Source organism: Ursus americanus, chromosome 23, assembly GCF_024610735.1.
Source record: "Ursus americanus isolate L20-20 chromosome 23, mUrsAme1.1.p, whole genome shotgun sequence".
In the NCBI taxonomy this organism is placed as follows: Eukaryota; Metazoa; Chordata; class Mammalia; order Carnivora; family Ursidae; genus Ursus; species Ursus americanus.
This window is the reverse complement of record NC_142149.1, coordinates 23,957,385-23,975,971: the sequence shown is the minus strand read 5'-3', so window position 1 is coordinate 23,975,971 and position 18,587 is coordinate 23,957,385. Positions and strand designations below refer to the sequence as shown.

Here is an 18,587-nt window from a genome sequence, read left to right as displayed (position 1 = left end):
TTACATTGTTTGTCTTCTTCTTCCCTTCAGATTTCTCTTCCTTATTGCTTGGTTTGGGTTAAAAGCTAAATGATGAGGCCGTGAAATGGGGAATGAAACTGGGAATGGGGGTGGTTGGAAGGACTCCAGAGACAGCTCAAACGTTTGCCGCAAGGAATCCCCAGACTGGAATGAAGAACTGACGCCGCTGTCCGTTACTGATGTGTATGGATCTTAAAGCAAAGCGTCTTCCCATCTTCTCCCATAAATTTTCCTGCAGAATCTGTGACCCACCTGTTTCATCTTGTAAATGCACACTGCCCGATTCTTTCAACTGCCTTAAAAATAATACTTAATGGTTCAATGCTATTTTTTAAGTTTTTTTTTTTTTAACTAATCTCTACACCCAACACGAGGCTTGAACTTGCAACCCTGAGATGAAGATTTGCATGCTCTTGTGACAGAACCAGCCAGACAGGCGCCCCGATCTTTTGTATTTTAAATGATACAGAGACATGGAAGAAAGAAAACAGAATGGAGCAGAATTCCATTGCCCACAGGTAGTATTTTTGAAATATATAAACCTTACTAAAAAATGCAAATGGTACCAAAAGATAAATAATGAAAAGTGAAGCCTTCCCACTACTTTTCTCCCAGTTCCTCTCCCTCCAAATAACCACCGTCAGGTTGCTTAAATTTCTTTGCGGAAGAAAAGTCACACATTCAACAGTACATGTGTCTGTGAGCCTATATGAACATGTCCTCTGCTGTTCCAATTATTTACACAAAAGGGATCACACTGTTTTGCACCTTGCCGTTTTCATTTATGGAAATACCTTTGGACATCTCGCCACAGTAGCGCCTACTAATTCACCCCCATTCTTTTGAATGGCTACAGCATTTTCTCTGTATGGATCTATCGTGTTTTGCTGTCACCAGTCGGTTTTTGGAGGACTGGGTGGTGGTTTTCTTGTATTTTGCTGTTGCAAACAAAACCACAGTGCATGCTGCCTGATTTTTTAAAGCACCTGGTGATCGGTGATCTCTGCACAAGATTTCCCTAGAGGGCAAAAGAGTTGTGCCCAGGGTCCTAGGAAATAATAATCTTTAGGGTCAGGGAATAGCAATGCTTGAGCCCCCCACCCCTCCCCCCGCCAAGCTGCCCAGAGGTTTCATGTTATGAATGTGTGACTCTGGCTTTTTTAGGGAAGTCATTACTCCACCTCCTGTCCGTGCCAAGCTGGCATAACTGCTACGGGGCTAGCCAGCCAAGCGTGGCCGCCCCGGGATGGAGTCCCTGCGTCGCCCGGCTGCAGGAAGGCTTGCTGGGTTGGTGGATAGGCTCCCTGGCGCTCTCGGCTGGGGCTCTGAGCCGGCTGCTCGGCTCAGCTGGTGTTCGTGGCTGCACGGGGCTGCTCTGAGATTCACAAACAAACAGGAAGCCAGTCCACTTCCTCCTTGCTGGGGCTGCTCCCCCCGTCCTTATCGCCTGCTAGCCCGGAGGGGAAGGGGCAGCCCAGGATCCACAAGGCGGCTTCCTGGCCGAGGTGGCCGGGGAATTCTGGGTCCCCCCGCCAAGATGGGCTCCCCATCTCTGTGCACCTACTTGCCCAGCCGGGACAGCCTTAGTGACAGTCAAGGTTAAGCTCAGATCTCTCCCCTTCGGGAAGCCTTTTCTGATACATCCCACCATGCTTGGCTCCCCCCCCACCCCCCCCGTTAGTTCTGAGACGGGCTTCTCTAGAGCCTGCAGTAAGCAGCTCTCTAGGTGTTTGTGGTGGGAGAGTTTTCTCCCTGCACTGACTTTCTTTTGCCTTGTCCTCCTACCTGCCCAGCATGGCGCCCAAGAAATGTTTGTAGACTGAATGACTGACCAACTCCTAAAGAGGGGCCAGGGACAAAAGAGACAGAACAAGGTTGCAGCCACAGCTCACGGTGGGGCCCGAAGGCATGGCTACTTGGGACCCTGGAACGGTTGCACAGGAGGGAGGGGTGGGGACAGTCACCAGAATGTGAAGCAGAGGTGTGGCCAGGACAGAGGCCAGAGATGAGAGGGCCAGATATTCTGTCTCCTCAGCGAGTCCTCAAGGCCACTAGATCAATCGCGTGGAAAAACTGTTCTCTGATTTTCAATCCGTAGTACATTATACAGGGGGGCTCGTTTTTTAAGGAATTTTGAAACACGGTCGACATACAAACAAGGCTGAAGCTATTTGATCCTTGGCGGTGACTCAGAGCGCGCAGTAGGACATGGCAGTGCCCCGGGCCAGCATTAAGACTATCGCTTACTTTAAGAACATTAGCCGTGGGCCCAGAGCCTGCCGTGAGTCACTGTCAGTTCCTTTAAAACAAAACAAAACAAATCTCTGATACCAACTTGTTCAGTTGCCACTGTTCTCTTTTTTAAGAAAGCTGGGTACAGAAACCAAACTTCAAAACAAACAACAATTACGACAAAACCCTGAAAGGCCAGTTATCTCCGCTTTTGCAGTTGCTGAGGCTTCAAACAAAAGTTTCTCTGTTGAGCTCCTGGGGTGCAGAGAAGCGTGAGACCTGAGACTGGGTGGGGGCCAGAGATCAGCAGGTGAGGACAGAGTGGAGACTGACTGGTGGGCCAGGCTGGGGGCTGAGGTTAGAGAACTAGAAGCACAAAGGGCTTCCTGGTAGCAGAGACCTTCGAGAAGTTTCTAAGAGGGTGGGGAGGGGGAGGGGAGCTCTCCGAGCTGCATCTCCCAGGGTGAGAGAATTCCACGAAAGTCCCCCTAGACCCTCCAAAGGGCATCGCTAACACAGCTCACACGGGTGGCCTGAGAGATGGCCCCGGTGGCTCTTCCGGGCATGTGTGATGTTCTGGTGATCTTGAACTTCACCTGGCTCCACAGATGGTCTCTACCGCATCCCCCAGGGCTAAGCTCGACTCCCCGTGTGTCCTGTACAGTGTCCAAAGCTTCAACCCACGGCCGGTGTGGGGTGTTTACTCTCCAAGCAGAGGAGGGAGAGCTTAACAGAGGTGAGCGTGAGGCCTGCGGCTGGAGCCAGCAGTGAGGGACACAGCAGTGGCCTCCAAGGCTGGCATGCCCCTCCCAGCCCTCCGGCTCGCCAGCGGTCCCAACCGGACAGTGAGAGGTGAGCGAAAACCTCAGGTTAAAAATACCCACTCTTGTTGTAAAGAGAAAGAAGAACAGGAAGGAAGCGTGGGGAGGCAAGGCAGAAGAGACAAAGAGCCCCGGAGAATGAGCTGTTATGAATGGCCGGAAGCCAACCAGGTAGAACAGGTGGGGACCGCCCTCCAGGTGCCTGAGGGGCTGGTGGGCAGGGGAAGGGGTCTTGGGCGTGCTTCGGGTAGGCCCTCCCAGAGGAGCGATGGGGTCCCACCGATACCAGTTTTCAGATCTCCCCAAAAAGCCCTGGCCCAGGAAGGGAGTGAGCACGCAGAGGGCTACCCCTCACCCCCCTACCCCCTACCCCCCAAGGACAACGGGGAGACTGCTGGGCCTGACATTTGTCTGGGAGGAGAGAGCCACCCGAGCCGCCAGTCCCTCAGCCTTGCGCAGGGTGGAAGGGTGTTCCGCGGGCCTTGGGGACAGCAGCCACTCTTGTCGAGGAAAGGGAGAGCGGTGAGGGGGAGTGAGGAGCCAGAGCACTGACCATGCCCTGGAGGTTACGATCGGGGCTCTGGATCCAGGAGGCAGAGCTTGACTCCCGGCTGTGCCCCTGATGAGCTGCGTGATCTAGGCCTGTCAGGAGGCTTCGCCAGACTTCGGTTTCCTCATCTATAAAATGGGCACGCCGTAATTGCCAGTCTTACACGGCGCTATGGTCAGGATCAAGGAAGCTGATATACCCAAAGCGGCTAGAATAGTCCCCGGGGCCTAATAATTGCTTTTTAAGTGTGAGGTGTTGGGGGGGTGAAGAAGGGGGGCCTGACACCTCAGGTCAGTGGAACAGCCCTTCCCAGAGAGTCTGCCCTCACACCTGGCTAGGAGGGAGCGGAAAGAGGAGGGTAGAGAGAGAAATAAGATCTGAGCCCCAGTGTTCAGGAACCAGCATCGTGGGGAAGATACAAACAATTGAACGATCCCATGTCAGCATATGCGGGAGAGTTTCTCACCAAGCACTAAGGTGCGGAGAGATGAGGTAATTTTCTCTACCTACAGAGTTTGGAAGGTGCCAGGGGTGCTGGTCTTGGAGGTTAAGTAATAGAATTCAGCAGGCGGAGAAGAAAGAACGTGAAAAGCTGTCTGAGTAAGAGCGAACACGGTATTCGGCAGCTCCTGGGTGGTTGGCTGGGGGTGACCAATTTGGAAAGGTCCATAGGGCCTGGCCAAGAGTTCATACTTTCTCCTTTCGGCACAAGGCAAATGGAGAGGCTAGGAAGAGGGCAGACCCACATCGGGCTTGGGTATCTGGAAGATGTCTCTGGAAGAAATGTGGAGGATGAAAGGAAAAGCACAGTGGTTTAGGAAGGCCAACTGCTTAAGTGGCCCTAGCAATGGTCAGGGTCCTCAGCCACGGGACGGGTTTGTGGTTTCTAGTCTGTACAACAGAGCATTTCATGGGGCCCTTAACGGACATCGGGAATAAAGAAAGAGAAGTGGGCTTAACAACGAAGGTTTTGGAAGTGACCTTGAGGTGGCTGAGAGAGCCATGAGGGCGCTGGAGATCATTGAACCGGCACATGCGTTGATAGGAAGGAGGTGGGGTTACAGAAGAGCCCCCTCCAGACAGAGTCAAGGAAGCTTCACTGTTATTCTAACCCGGGGCTGCACAGGAGCTGTGGGCCATGTGGGGGAAGCATGGGAGCGTGTTGGAGAGGTGGGCAAGGTCCCTCACTGTTTCTAGATCATGGTTGAAAAGTGTTACCTGGTTAGGGGCGCCTGGGTGGCGCAGTCATTAAGCGTCTGCCTTCGGCTCAGGGCGAGATCCCAGCGTTCTGGGATCAAGCCCCACATCAGGCTCTTCTGCTATGAGCCTGCTTCCTCCTCTCCCACTCCCCCTGCTTGTGTTCCCTCTCTCTCTGGCTGTCTGTCAAATAAATAAATAAAATCTTAAAAAAAAAAAAGTGTTACCTGGTTAAGTGACATTATGGATTATGTTACCTAACTTGCACTAAATCAACCTCCACAAAAATGGACAGGGGAGGTTAAAAAGATTCCTGGGGGCGCCTGGGTGGCTCAGTCGGTTGAGTGGCTGACTTTTGATTTTGGCTCAGGTCATGAGTCATGATCTCGGGGTGGGGGTGGGGTCGTGAGATTGAGCCCCGCATGGTATAGGGCTCCCTGCTCAACAGGGAGTCTCCCTTGGCCCCTCCCCCACTCTCTCTCTCTCTCTCAAATAAATGGATGAATCTTAAAAAAATATATATATATAGTGTGAGAGAGAGAGAGATTCTTGCAGAGAAACCTCAGGGTAAAGATTTCCTAATTCAGCACAGGAGAAAATGCAAAGCTGAAGCTTCTCGAACAAACTCTTTGTTAGCCCCATCACGAGGTGAAAACGGCGACAGTCTGATCAGCTCTAACATGAAAAGAACCACAGAACTGTTTTGTAATTTGTAATTATCAATTGTATTGAAATGTGAACTAACCAGGACACCTGGCCGGCTCAGTCAGTAACACATGTGACTCTTGATCTCGGTGTCGTGAGTTCAAGCCCCACACCCGGCGTGGAGCTTACTTTAAAAAAAAAAATGAATAAAAGAAATGTGAACTTACCCTCCTACCATTGTTAAAAATGAACCTCACCCCAAGTATATATTGTCTTGAGATACTAATGATAGTCAGCCACGTCTACAACTTACAAAGAATGGAACGCATATTCGGGGCGCATGCTCAAATCCTACCACTGATGAGATGTAACGTCGCAGCACGGAGTTGTCATCTCACACAGGATTTGATTTGGGCAAGCGTTGAAGGCAGAGGTTTCGGGTCCCAAGGCAGGAACTGGCTCCTACTTGATCAGATCTACGCATCTGTGATACCATGGGTTGCATGCATCTTCGTAGAACGAAGAATGCTTCTATTCGAAGCCTGGCCACAATGGCTCACTTCTCTTCATCGCCTTGGTCCCTCTCTTCCTTCTGGAGGGAAAGATGAGTTGAGCTCCCTGGAGAAAAGCAGTCAGTAAATATTGAAGTCATGTGACTATTATTAGCAACACTAACAGGCGGCAGGGGCGAACACCGCTCCAAGGGTACTACTAAGGATCCAGATGAGAATTTTCCGAACACATCCGGCCGTTCATCTCGTTCACCTCAAGACCCCAGGGGGCCTTCGGCTGTGTTAGTCCAATGGGGCAAGGAGGCTGCTGGGGCTTCGAAAAACTGAAGCCTTCAAAGGGTGGGACTGCCGTTCTCCAGGGAGGGAAGGGCTCACCTCCTATTAGGCAAGCCAGACTGGACCCGCAAGCGGTCGGGGAACGCACCCCCCTGGCCGGCCCCGGAGCCAAAGCCAGAAACCTAACACCTTCACGGGAGACCCCGGGGGCCCGCACTCCACTAACAAGGACGCTGGGGGGGACGCACGAGCATAAACTTTTATATTAAAATAATTATTTTTACTTTTTCAAAGCATATTTGTGTGGGGAAGTGAATAGGGAGGGGATGATTATTGGCCACCATTTATGGCCCCCACTTACTTACTGAGCCTGATGTGCAAGGCACTGTGCTAGGCACATGGGGACACAGAGGTGAGTGAGACTTCAACACGCGGATGATTCGCTGGATGCGTTGAGATTCGCATGCAAGCGGGGCGCCTGGATGGCGCAGTCAGTTGGGCGGCCGACTCTTGTTTTTGGCTCAGGTTGTGATCTCGGGGTCGTGGGATCGGGCCCCGTGTCCGCTTGGGTTTCTCTCTCCCTCTCCCTCTCCCTCTGCCCCTCCCCTGCTCTCTCTCTCTCTCTCTCTTTCAAATAAATAAATAAATCTTAAAAAAAAAAAAAGACACACACGCTAGCACCATGGGAGGTGGGCACGAGAGCTCGAGAACTTCACACAGAGGAACCCACGTTCCATGGTGGGACGAGGGTCAGGCATACTCACGGAGGCAATGAACTCTGACTTGGGCTTTGAAGGCAAGGAGGGTCTGGCCAGGTGTAGGTGAAGGAAATGACATTTCCCAAGAAGGACTGGAGCACCACATGAAAAAGCATGGGCCGCATATGACCAACAGTGCGTTGTTACTTGCAGGGGGTTTCTGGAGGGCAAAGGAGAAGAGTGGGGTTGGAAAAGTGGATTAGAACCAGATTTTAAACAGCCACACGCTAGACTGTGAGATCCAGAGTTTATCTTCAGTGAGCAATGGGGAGTCTTGGAAAGTTTTGGTGCAGTGAACCCAAAGAAGTCAATAACAAAACAAAACTTGCCCACGGTCCTATGGCGAGTGAGTCTGTGGGCCAGCCAGGCCTTGAATTCAGAGTTGTATTGACACAGGCAACGTTCCTGGCCCTCACGGTGGCCAGACACGGACGCGTCTGTGGGAAAGTGCTCCAGGCCAGGTGCGGGCAGGCAACTTCTCTGGGAAAGCCCGGAGCCCGAGTTTCCAAGCAGCTGGGCGTTCTGTCCTGCTGCTGGCTTGGGTCGTGTTGAGCCGAATCTTCCCATGGAACCTGGGTGGTGGATGAACCAGTGGCTGGACTGCACTCCTTGGGAACCCAAATGGGTTGGGCTGGGAATGGCAGAGTGTGGGATCACTGCAATAAAACGAAGGGAGAGGAGCCCTTCGAGTGTCCTGGGGTGTGAGGCGCACAGGGCGTGGGGCCTTGCATTCCTGGATGGTTAAGACGCCGCAGCTGGTGATTATCATGGTTATTATTCCTGCTCGGGCTTCTCCGAGCTTTCATCCTGCAGGACCCTGCCTTGCTGGCCCTGCCTCCCTGACTAGCAAGGCCTTCTAGGGTGGGGCGGGGCGGGCGGCTCCTGGCTGCAAGGGAACACAACAAGACTGTAGCTTTCTTCCCCCGTGAGCTCGGGGAACTTTTTAGTGCTGAGCAGCTTTCTAACCCTAGAAGCATGGGCAGAATTTCTCAAGGGAGAAACTGAGGCACAGAGCTGGGGACTGATGTGACCCAGGTCTTAGAAGAGAGACCCCTCTCTCCCCTCCCATCCGCTACTCACTAGGCCATGCTTATCCTTCCCCAACTGGGGCAGATCTTGTCAGCCTGGAGGGGAGCCAGGGAAGGTGTGGATTCTAGAAGAGGGAACTGGACGGTGGCCAGGAGAGCAGAGCTGGTGCCCTCCTTGCCAGACGCTGCGGGCATCATGAGGTCAGGCTCTTGGTTTCACGTCTTGCTGGAAGGTTCTGCCATATGGGTGGATCTTCTGCAGTCCCCTAAGGGAGGCCAGCACTGCGGACATGCAAAATGCCCGGCTCTCTCGCATCAGAGGCCACATTCAGCATCCCGGGAGAGGAAGAGTCTTGTAAAGATGGGTCAGGCCTAGAGGCAGAGGGACAGACAATGGCTCAGAGACAAGGAAAGTGGTGTGTGTGTGTCTGTGTGTCTGTGTGTTTGCATTTTTTAACATGAGGCTCCCGTGGTGACATGCCGCTACTTGCCAAGATGAGATCAAAGGGAGAAAGACTGCAAGAAAATGTGATCGATGACCTGATGCCTGGGTGGGGGACTGAGCGGGACCCCACAACATGCATGGACCCAGTCTAGCCGTGGGACCCCCAGGAGAAGGGAGGGTGTGACCCGCAAAGCTGCAGGCTGAGACCCAGCCTATTGGGGCTAGAGTCACCCTCTCTACTATCTGCCGTCCACCTAGAGACCAGCAATCTTTGGGAACATCTTCTGGCTTTAAACAGAGGTGGGATGACACAGAAGAAGAGACCGAGGAATTCTGGAGCAGAGAAGGCAGTCCACAGAACTCTAGGGGCTTGTGGAGAGCTTGTGGAGAGCTCTCAGATCCTCAATGCCTCCCAGAGTCGGTCAACCGGCCGAGCATTCCTTTATCAAGTGTTTATTTAGCACCTACTATGTGCAAGGCACTCTCTTTGAGCTGCGGGTGTAGATACATAAGATGTGACCTCTGTCTGGAGCACCTGGCTGGCTCATTTGGAAGAGAGTGCAACTCTTGATCTCAGAGTTCTGAGCTGGAGCCCCAAGTTGGGTGCAGAGATTAATAAACAAATAAACTTAAAAAAAAAAAAGAGAGAGAAAGACATGGCCTCTGTCCTCAGGAAGCTCTCTCTGGAGAAAGATAAATCTTCCCTTTGGGCTTCACCCCCACTCCACATAATACAACACCAGAATCCCAAGGCGTCTTCTTCCTCCTTGGCCATTCTTGGCCATGATGGCACTGGCCTCTGCTTCTGCTCCAAACGCCACCTCCCCGAGTTCACACGGGAGCAGCGCTCACCCTGACGCCCACCTGGCTGAACCATTCCGCCTCGAGCCACAAAAGTCACATCTTGAGCTCGCCCCAGTGACCAGACTACTCCAAGAGGCACTGCTCTTTGGTGGCCCTCCCCTCTTCCAGACCAAATGCAGCCTGGTAAGCCTCTACCCACTTGCCGGCTCCTGGGGGTGACCGGAAGAACACACACTCATTCCCCTGATGCTTTGCAGATACAATTTGAACTTTTGGGCTATTTTCCAAGGGCCGCCCACGTGTTTCTAACTCGTACGATTATTATTCCCCAACGGCGTCCCTTCCCATCCCCAGCACACCAGCATTTGCCATGTCACTCTACTTCTGCACAAGTGCGAGGAGCTCTTTAAGGGGATCCCTTCCAAGTTTAGAGTTGATTTATTGGGCAAACATTTACTGAGCGGTGGCTGTGTAGCAGGCACTGTGACAGGTACCGAGCCGGCTCCGATGGTGACTAGGACAGACATGCCTCCTGCCCTGGAGGGGCCAGTGAACTCGCAGGGAGGACAGACACCAATGATGAAAGTAGAATGTGGTGTGTGGTCAGACTGGGTGGCCACCGGGGGCCCGAGAGTCTGGGCTGTCCTTCCACTGTGGCCTCCTAGATCTCTTTGACTTCCTGCTTGGATTCTCCACAGGGCGGGGTGTATCTTGCTGAAGACGAGGGGAGAATATTCCCACAGGATGTCCACATGGTAAGACCCAAAGGCACCAGCCCCCATTCTGTCCGTGCCCCCCCCCCCAGAGGTGAGGTCCCTCCCTTCCCGATTTCGAATTCCATCTCCTAGGGAAGTGATGCAGGAAGCAGGGACGGAACTAAGAGTCTAAGAATTCCCCGTACAAACAAACCCATTGAGCAGGGGGAGTGGGGTGGCACTTCACAATGTCGCCACCGCCGTGCTAGGAACTGTCAGATCCCTCCAGAAAGCCACCTTGTTGCCTGTGAAATCCACTCCCCTCTGGTCTCTGACGGCACTGCCCATGACAGGTGGTGCCATCGCGTCTCATTTTGAAACTTGTCCATGAATGAAGGCTCTGCCACCTCATGGGGCTGTTGGCTGTTGAGTCAGTGTTTAACCACTATAATTGGGAGAACCGTCTTCCAACTGTCTAACCCAGACGAGACAGACGCTGCAAATCCCACCCCCTTGCTCGCGGGCCGCCCTCTGCGGAATGGAGAAAACAAGGACAAGTCCTAAAATGCTCCCTACTCCCATTGCTCCCAAAAATCCTCTATAAAACCGACATAAGTAAAAGGCCTTTGGATCCAAGGACTCTCCCTCTCGCCAAGTGTCAGCATCCCAGGTGAAGTTGTTTTCAAGGGTACGGGGGCCGGGGAGGGGTGCTTGCCTGGGGCGCTCTGGAGGGTGCCCTTCTCTCCCCACTTGGCACCTCTGTCACCCGGGGTAGGGTGACGTGCATGGTCAAGGAACTGAAATGGGCCCGAGGAATGCAAGGGGGCGGGGGTGTGGGTGGGGGATGGGGCTGTGCGTATGAATTGCAGTGCTAGAGGGTTCCTTCTTCGGTGTGCCTGGTAAAAGCGAAAGTGGTTGGAACTCAAAAAAACAAGAACCGGCATTAGAGAAATAAAATGTTCAAAGGCTGCCGCCCTAAGTCTATGGGAGTTTCTGAAATGGAGGAGCAACTCACTATATTGGAAAGAGTTTCCTTCCTTCCCTTTCTTTTCTTTTCTTTTCCATTCCTCCCCTCCCCTCGCCTTCCCTCTCCTCCCCCCTTCCTCTTCCCTCTCTTTACCCTCCCCTTCCCCTCCCCTCTCCTCCCCTCCTCTCTTCTCTTCTCCTTTCCTTTCCTTTTTCCCTTTTTCTCCCCTTCCTCCTCCTCCCTTCCTCCCTCCCTCCCTCGCTCTCTCCCTCTCTCCTCCAGAACCAAACCAGTGAGTTCCTACAGAAGGATATCTTCATCCCCCTAGGGGCACATCCCAAACACCTTCCTCTTCTGTCCTCCAGCCTCAGCCCTACCATCCTTTCAGGTCAAGCTAAAGCCTAGCCACCTTTCCCTAATCTCTGGTGGAATGCTCCTTCCTCTGAATTCTCATTTAATTCCCTTAAACTATGCAGCTTGGTGTGTTTACACAGCATCTCGTGCTCCCCCACTGTTTCATGCACACAAATCTTGTCTCCTCAACCAGGTTGCAAACTTCTAGAGGGCAGAGGCCCTTCTGTAGGTTTTGGACTCCTTCCGAACGCTGAGCACAGGGCTGGGTACGTAATAGGCCTTTACTGAGACCTCCATTTACCTTTCACTTCTCATTAAACATCAGAGAATTCATACAGGGGGAAAAATTCATAAGTGTAATAAATGTGAGTAAGTCTTTATTTGGGTGGAGTAACCATCTTATACAACATCAGAGAATTCCTACTGGAAAGAAACTCTGTGTCTGATGTGTCCATGGGAGAGCCCTCAGGTGAGTTTGGAGGCTCAGAAGACACATCTGACTCAGTATTCTGGAACTCAGTTCCATGAATGCAGTGACTGTGGGGAAACCTTAGCTCAAGACGATACCTAACATCAGCATGCCCCTTAGAAACCATGAATCTGAAGAATGTGGGAAAGTCTTCCCCAAGGTCTTCAGCTCCCCAACACCGGGGAATTCACTTGAGAGTAAAGAGCAGTGCTAGGCATGGGGGGGGGGCAGGATGCAATGGAGTTTGAAACTACCACAGCTCCTGTTTCCATGCAGCTTATCTCTAGACCCATTTCCCAGCTGAAGAAACTGAGACCCGGAGAAGAAGCATTGTATATTGTGGATGCAGTGGGGCTATTACAAAACTTTGATCTGTGCCTTTTTCTTTTTTGAATTTGAAACACTGCCACACCTGATTTCCTTTGTCTTCATCTCTCACTAGGAAAGGGGAGAGGAGGGGAGGGGAAGGGGGAGGAGAGGAGAGGCTCTCCCAATGCTTGTTTTGGAAGGAGAGATGCATCTGGAGGGGCTGCATCACATCCAGGGCACAAGTCCGGATAAGAGCTCTAGTCTTTGGGGACCTTTATTTCACGTGCCAGGAACCGTGCCAGGTGCAAAGGGAGATCAAAGGCGGGAAGAGCCATCCCATGCCCTCAAATAGCTTATAGTCCAGGAAGGGAACAGGTCCTTTAATGGGCGTGCATATGAAATGCAGGAAAGGAGCCCCAGGAAAGGCTTCACAGAGGATGTATTGTTTGAGCCGAGACGGAAAGGATGAGAACTTTGCCAGACAAACAAGTGAGGAGCCGGTGTTCCAGGTGGAAGAAACAGCACATGCAAATGGCACGGCAGTAAGAGAGGCCACGGCCTCTTGAGAAGTTCAGTACGGAAAGCGTGGCAGACAGTGGGGAAGGGGGTAGGGCTAGGGGCAGATAACCCAAAGCACCTGAATGCCCTGCAGAACAGTTCCAATTTCCCTGTAAGTAATGGGGCGCTGTACTCGTTTTCTCCTCAGCTCTAACACATTGCCACCAACGCAGTGGCTTCAAACTACACAGATTTATTACCCTACAGTTCGGAGGTCGGAAGTTTTGCTGGGCCGAAGTCAAGGTGTCCACAGCTTGTGTTCCTTCTGGAAGCTCTAGGGGAGATCAGTTCTTTCCCTACTCATTGCTCGAGGCTGTCCACACTCCTTGGCTCCTGTTCCTCTCCCATCTTCAGAGCTAGCACTCACAGCATCCTGACCCTTGCTCCCATGGCACAGCTCCCTCTCTGCCTCTAAGGCTTCTGTCTCTTCTAAGGACCTTTCTGATTACACGGGACCCACCAGATAACCCAGAATAAAGTCTGCATCCCAGGATCCTTACCTTAATCCCAACTGCAAAGTCCCTTTTGCCAAATGCGGTAACATATTCACAGGTGCCACGAATTAGGATGTGGCCCCATGGACATCTTTAGGGGGCCACGGTTCTGCCTACCACAGAGACCACTGAAGGATTCTGAGCGGAAGGCTGGCGTGACTGAATTAGGGTGCTAGGCGGTGTGTGGCGTCATGGTTGAAACAGAAGGCTTAGGGGTCTAAACCTGGCTTCAATCCTGAGGCCGCCATGAAAGAGTTCTGTGACCTTGGGTCATTTCCTACTTCACTTCTCTCTGCCTTGGTCTTCTCATCTGTAAAATGGAACTGCCTACCCCAAAGGGCGGTTGGAAGGGTAACAATGGAAGTGAAACAGGACGGCGGAAAGCACTCAATGAATTGGGAACACCTTGGTGCTCAGTAAGTGCTAATAGCGACCAGATCAGGAAAAGGCCATTCACAGTCCATGTCCTGAAGAGCAAAACCTATCTCCCTAGGAGGCCCATTTCCCCCCCCAGGACCGTCAGCATGATAGGGAAGGGGGTATCCGAGCACCAGGGGATTCTCCGGCCCAGAGGAAACAGGCAGCTACTCCGGATGTCACATTGCTCTGTGGAGCGTTCGCCTTCCTCCTCTCTGCTGGCATAAAGAAACAAGGAACAGAGGCTGCCCCGATCTGTTCCCGTTTTATGGTGGGATTCTGTCTGGATGTTGAATAATATTAAAGAGTAGGTGATGGTTTGTTTTAAGCTTTCTGCTGTGAGATCTCTGATAGAACCATTTAGTTTGAAGACGTGGTGACCTTTTATCCATGAATCTTTTATCCACGTACCCGGTATGATGATGATGAGTGTACTTATCAGACTTGGTGGGCGCCTGGCTCTGGGTCCCTTGATTCTTTAATATATCTCTGGCTGTATTCTCTGTCCCCATTTCCTAGAATCAATAAACCTGAAGCTATCAAAGTATCTCTCTCCTCCCTGTTGCTTCGAACTCTAAGAGACCCTGGAAGAGTGAATATGAATCTCGTAGCAGTTTACCTACAAGGAGGGTTGCCAGATAAAATATAAGACAACCAGTTCATCTGAATTTCAGATAAATAATGAATAATTTTAGTATTTAGTACTAAATGTTTAGCACTACTTTATTAACCAGATTCTTTTATTCACCAGAACATTCTGTTCCCAACTTCACCGTGTATCACTTTACTGCATATTCTTTGATGCAATCTACAAAGTTCTGAAAGTTCTAGTACCCTCTTACAGGTGATTTTTTCTGTAGTGACACAGACAAGGGAAGGAAGGCCATGGTTCTGGAAAGATGGCAAGGGTCAGGAGAGTGAGGTCTGGTCCGTCTTATTTCACAGTCACAAACCGTGACTGAGTCTTCTGCTGCTCAACTCTGAGGTTCAGACAAGCTCAGCTCCTGCTCTGGATCTCATGTGCCTTCTTTATTAATGGGGAGAATCATCCTTCCTACCGCTGTGACCTAAGGACCACCGGCATGACTTGTCTAAGCATATTGAGATTTTTTGTTTAAAAACGGCCTACCCAATGCATGCTCTAATTGTCTTTGATCTTGACTAGGATAAGGATGATGACACTCACGGTCTACGGGATGCAGATGAAAGCTTGTCCTTGGACTGAGTGCATATAATTTGTCGTACTCACTGTGCTGTAAAACATAAAATGAAACAACCCTGGAAATCTACAAGGCTGGTCATTGTTGGCACTCAGGTTTTCTCAAGGCTTTGGTTCCCAGGCTTCATCCCACGTGATCCCCCTCAATGTAGAATAATTCCCTCTTTTCACTGGCTTTGAGATTTCGCTCTAAATTTCCCTCCTTGGTCCGTGGAGGGGAGCCACCTGAAGTCCTCCGATTTACCTTGTTTGCAACTGAGGCTCAGCCTTGCCACTAGTTAGGGCTTCGCACATGGTCACTGGTCACTTCCAGGTCACTTCCTGGTCACCTCCAGGTCACTCTCCACTGTGGCACACTGTTCAACCTGGTGCTCTCACGTGGGATTTGAGTTTTCGCAGCTGTTGAGGTATTTGTGGTGACCGAGTTCTACATTTCTGTACTCATCCCGTTTACACATCATTTTTAAGTAAATGCAAAAGCTTGTAACAGTTTATGAAGCCCTCAAGAATCCTGGAGTTTCTACCTCTGTAAATGAACTAACCCACCTAGCCAATGGCAACAAGCAGAAAGGCACAAGGATTGTCTGTGTCCTCTTGCACTCCCATTACTTCTAGAAAAAGGTGGCCCGAGGGGCCAGGGGAATTAATGACTTAATGCCTACAAAGCTCTAGGAATAACTTGCTGCAGATAAGGTCTCATTATCGTTAATTGTTATTATTATTGTTATTATTGTTATTAACTCAACTCAAATGAAAAGCTGCCACAGCTTTGTTAACCACCTCAGGTCAGGGGTTTAATTAATACCTCCTCTGAATGCCAGAGGCCCCAGGCGACATGTTCCCGCCCCCACACCCGGGCTCCACCTCCTCTGAGCTCCGCCCACAGGGTCCTCTCCACCCCCAGTCTTCCTAGTCCTCACCTGAGCAGGTCCATCTTGCTTCGGGGCTGCCAACGGCTCCTGCTCCCATCCCACCCCAGCCCCGAACACCCTCTTGCCCCTTGACTGCCCCTCCCCATAATCTCACATACCTCCTTGGACCTTGCTGTCCCTTTCCTGCAGTTCCCTAGCCCCCTAACACACTTCTTTTGGCACCCAAACAGTTCTCAAGAGCCAAAATTTTGGGGAGTTATGAAAGTTAGGAGAGGGTGCCCTGACCCCCTACACCCACCCCTCAACTTCCCCCTTGCAGCCCGCGCTTCCCGCACTACATCCAGGGTCTCCCATCCCACCTCCCTGAGAACCTCGGGATTGTTCCTCAGGTGGTGAGGCCGGTTGGGTGGGTTAGCTGGTTTAGGGTTACGGAGTTTGGCACTAACTCACAGCCCAGCACAGCTGCCTTCTTTAATTAATTAATTTCAATTTTTAAAAAAACCATCATTTCAATTGGCCCTCGGTGCATGCCTCTGGGGCATATGTCACATCAATTACAGACAACAATTAAGCATGCTGCCTAAAAGAATCTGCGAGCCTCTTTAAAGACTCAAACACAATTGGGACCCAACTGACTTAGATCACTCTGCTGGAGACAGACCCTGAGGCAGAAGCCCCAGGGGCGGTATTGGGCTGCTATAGTTCGGGATCAGAGGGTATTCTGCGGGGGTTCCTGCCCTCAGCTGCCCACATTCCCTAACGCCAGGGTCCTCTCTGCCTTTGCTTAGATACACGGAAGCTAAGCTGTTGCAGGTGGGGCAGGGGCCTCGCTTCTCTGGAATGGTACCAATGTCCCTCAAATTCCCAACCCACCGCCGTGCTGTCCTAACTGGCTGTCTTGCATGGATAAAGATGGATCTCAGGCCCTCTACCAATAGGATGGGCACTGAGTTGATCTGTCCTTTTCCGGTCCGTAGAGATGGTAGAGGCAGAGCGGATGGAAGCTATTGCAACGGTTTGCTTTAAGAAAAGGGTTGAAGATGTCTCTTAAGGACAGAGGAGATTTCATAATGATGGTTCTTGATAACCGCCCTTGTGTGACACTTGGTAGATGTTCCGGGAACGTTGGCACAATGTTGAAGACAAGGAGCCCAACGAGCGTGCAGGACAACTAGTGTTTTTCCGTGTGCAAAGCAAGGAGGCAGAGACGGGACTGGCTGAAGACCTTAGCCTCATTCACATGGCCCTCACTACTAATAGATAAAAAAAAAATTAGTCGATCAGGTAAACATGGCTTTCCTTATCTATTTAACTCATTTATTTATTGGCATATATGAATTGACTGTGAATCACTTTGTCCTTTTGTGTTTGTCAGAATTGTGGCAGTCCATGTAAGTCCAAACTTCCAGAGAGCAGAGACCACATCTGCTTAATTTGCTTTGTATGGTATCCAGCAAAGGGCTGCGGCACAGTGTCACAAAGTCCGGACAAAAGCCAGACTGCGTTCTTATTTGTTGTTTTAAAAAAAAAAAAAAAGGGGGCAGCGGGGGGAGGGGAGCCTGGGTGGCTCAGTTGGTTGGGTGTCTGCCTTTGGCTCTGGTCATGATCCCGGGGTCCTGGGATCGATCCTCACATCGGGATTGATCTGCTTCTCCCTCTGCCTGCCGCTCCCCCTGCTTGTGTGTGCTCTCTCTCTCTCTCTGACAAACAAATAAATAAATAAAATCTTATAAATATCTATATATTTAAAAAATAATTATAAAATGCATTCTGATGTACAGAGACCATAGCTGCAGGGGGCTGTGAGCCCAATGATGGCCCCAGGCCATGTTGCAGCTGAAACCCAGCTTTGCTCCGAGGGACACTGGAACAGGTGTGGTGGGAGGTGAGGGGCCACAGAGTGCAAGTGCCCTTGGCCCACATCCCTTTAAGATTGGACATAAACATACATACACACTGCATGAGGGCACATATGCGTGCCAGCCCTATGGCAGAAAAGCCAACAGTCCAGCTTTCTGAAAGACCTCTGAACACCGTCACTTAGAGAAAAAGTGAATAAAACAGGAGAGTCCAGGCCAGCTTTACCCATTCTGTAAAGGGGGCAGCTTCTTGAAGGAAGGGTTCCTGTAGACAGGAACTGGGTAGTGATTCTTAGCAAAGGAATGGCATTGTAAGATATTAGTAAACCATGTCAACTTTCTAGAATAGAATCCTAGGTATCAGATCTGGAAGACTCTAAGAACCGGATAATCCCAGTCTTTTTACAAAGTCTCAAAGGTAAAGGGATTGAGCAAAGGTTGCAGCACCACAAGTGAAAACCTGAGCCCATGACCAGGGCCCCGGCCCCAAGTCTGCTGTGCTGGGACCAGGTTATATTAATGAGGGGACAGGGAGCCACAGCCACCGCCCCTATTTAAGTAGAGGTGGTAAGAACTATCAGTAACTGCGGGTACATTCCTGGAAGCTTGGGGAGTGAGGAAATGCAGTGAACTGGGAGCTCGCATGAGGCTGTTCAAGAACCAGATATGTCTGCTGCTGTTTAAGTGAAGTCTTTGAAGGTTTTCAGAACTGTCAAAGTGTGCAGACCTTTTTATACTAAAACTATTTATTTATTGTTTGAGTGTAGTTGACAAACAATGTTACATTAGTTTCGGTGTACAACATGGCCATTCAGCCTCTCTCTACCTTATGCTGCGCTCACCATGAGTGTAGCTGTCACCTGTCACCATACAATCCTATCACAACATCATTGACTAGATTCCCTCTGCTGTGCCTTTTAGTCCTGTGACTTACTCATTCCATCACTGGGAGCCTGTACCTCCCGCTTCCCTCTCCCCATTGTGTCCATCCCCACGTTTTTTCCCCTCTGGCAACCATCAGTTTGTTCTCTGCATTTGTAGGTCCGATTCTGTTTTTTTGTTTGTGTGTTTATTCATTTGTTCTA

The 18,587-nt window shown here is 50.9% G+C and overlaps 1 long non-coding RNA gene across 1 annotated transcript; it reads left to right on the top strand.

Moving 5' to 3' along the window:
* Positions 1-10,530: 10,530 nt before the first annotated feature.
* LOC148107962 (uncharacterized) lies at positions 10,531-17,339 on the top strand. Its single transcript, XR_015721394.1, has 3 exons — positions 10,531-10,654; positions 16,755-16,927; positions 17,019-17,339. It is a non-coding gene; the product is annotated as an uncharacterized LOC148107962 (long non-coding RNA).
* The last annotated feature ends 1,248 nt before the right edge of the window (positions 17,340-18,587 follow it).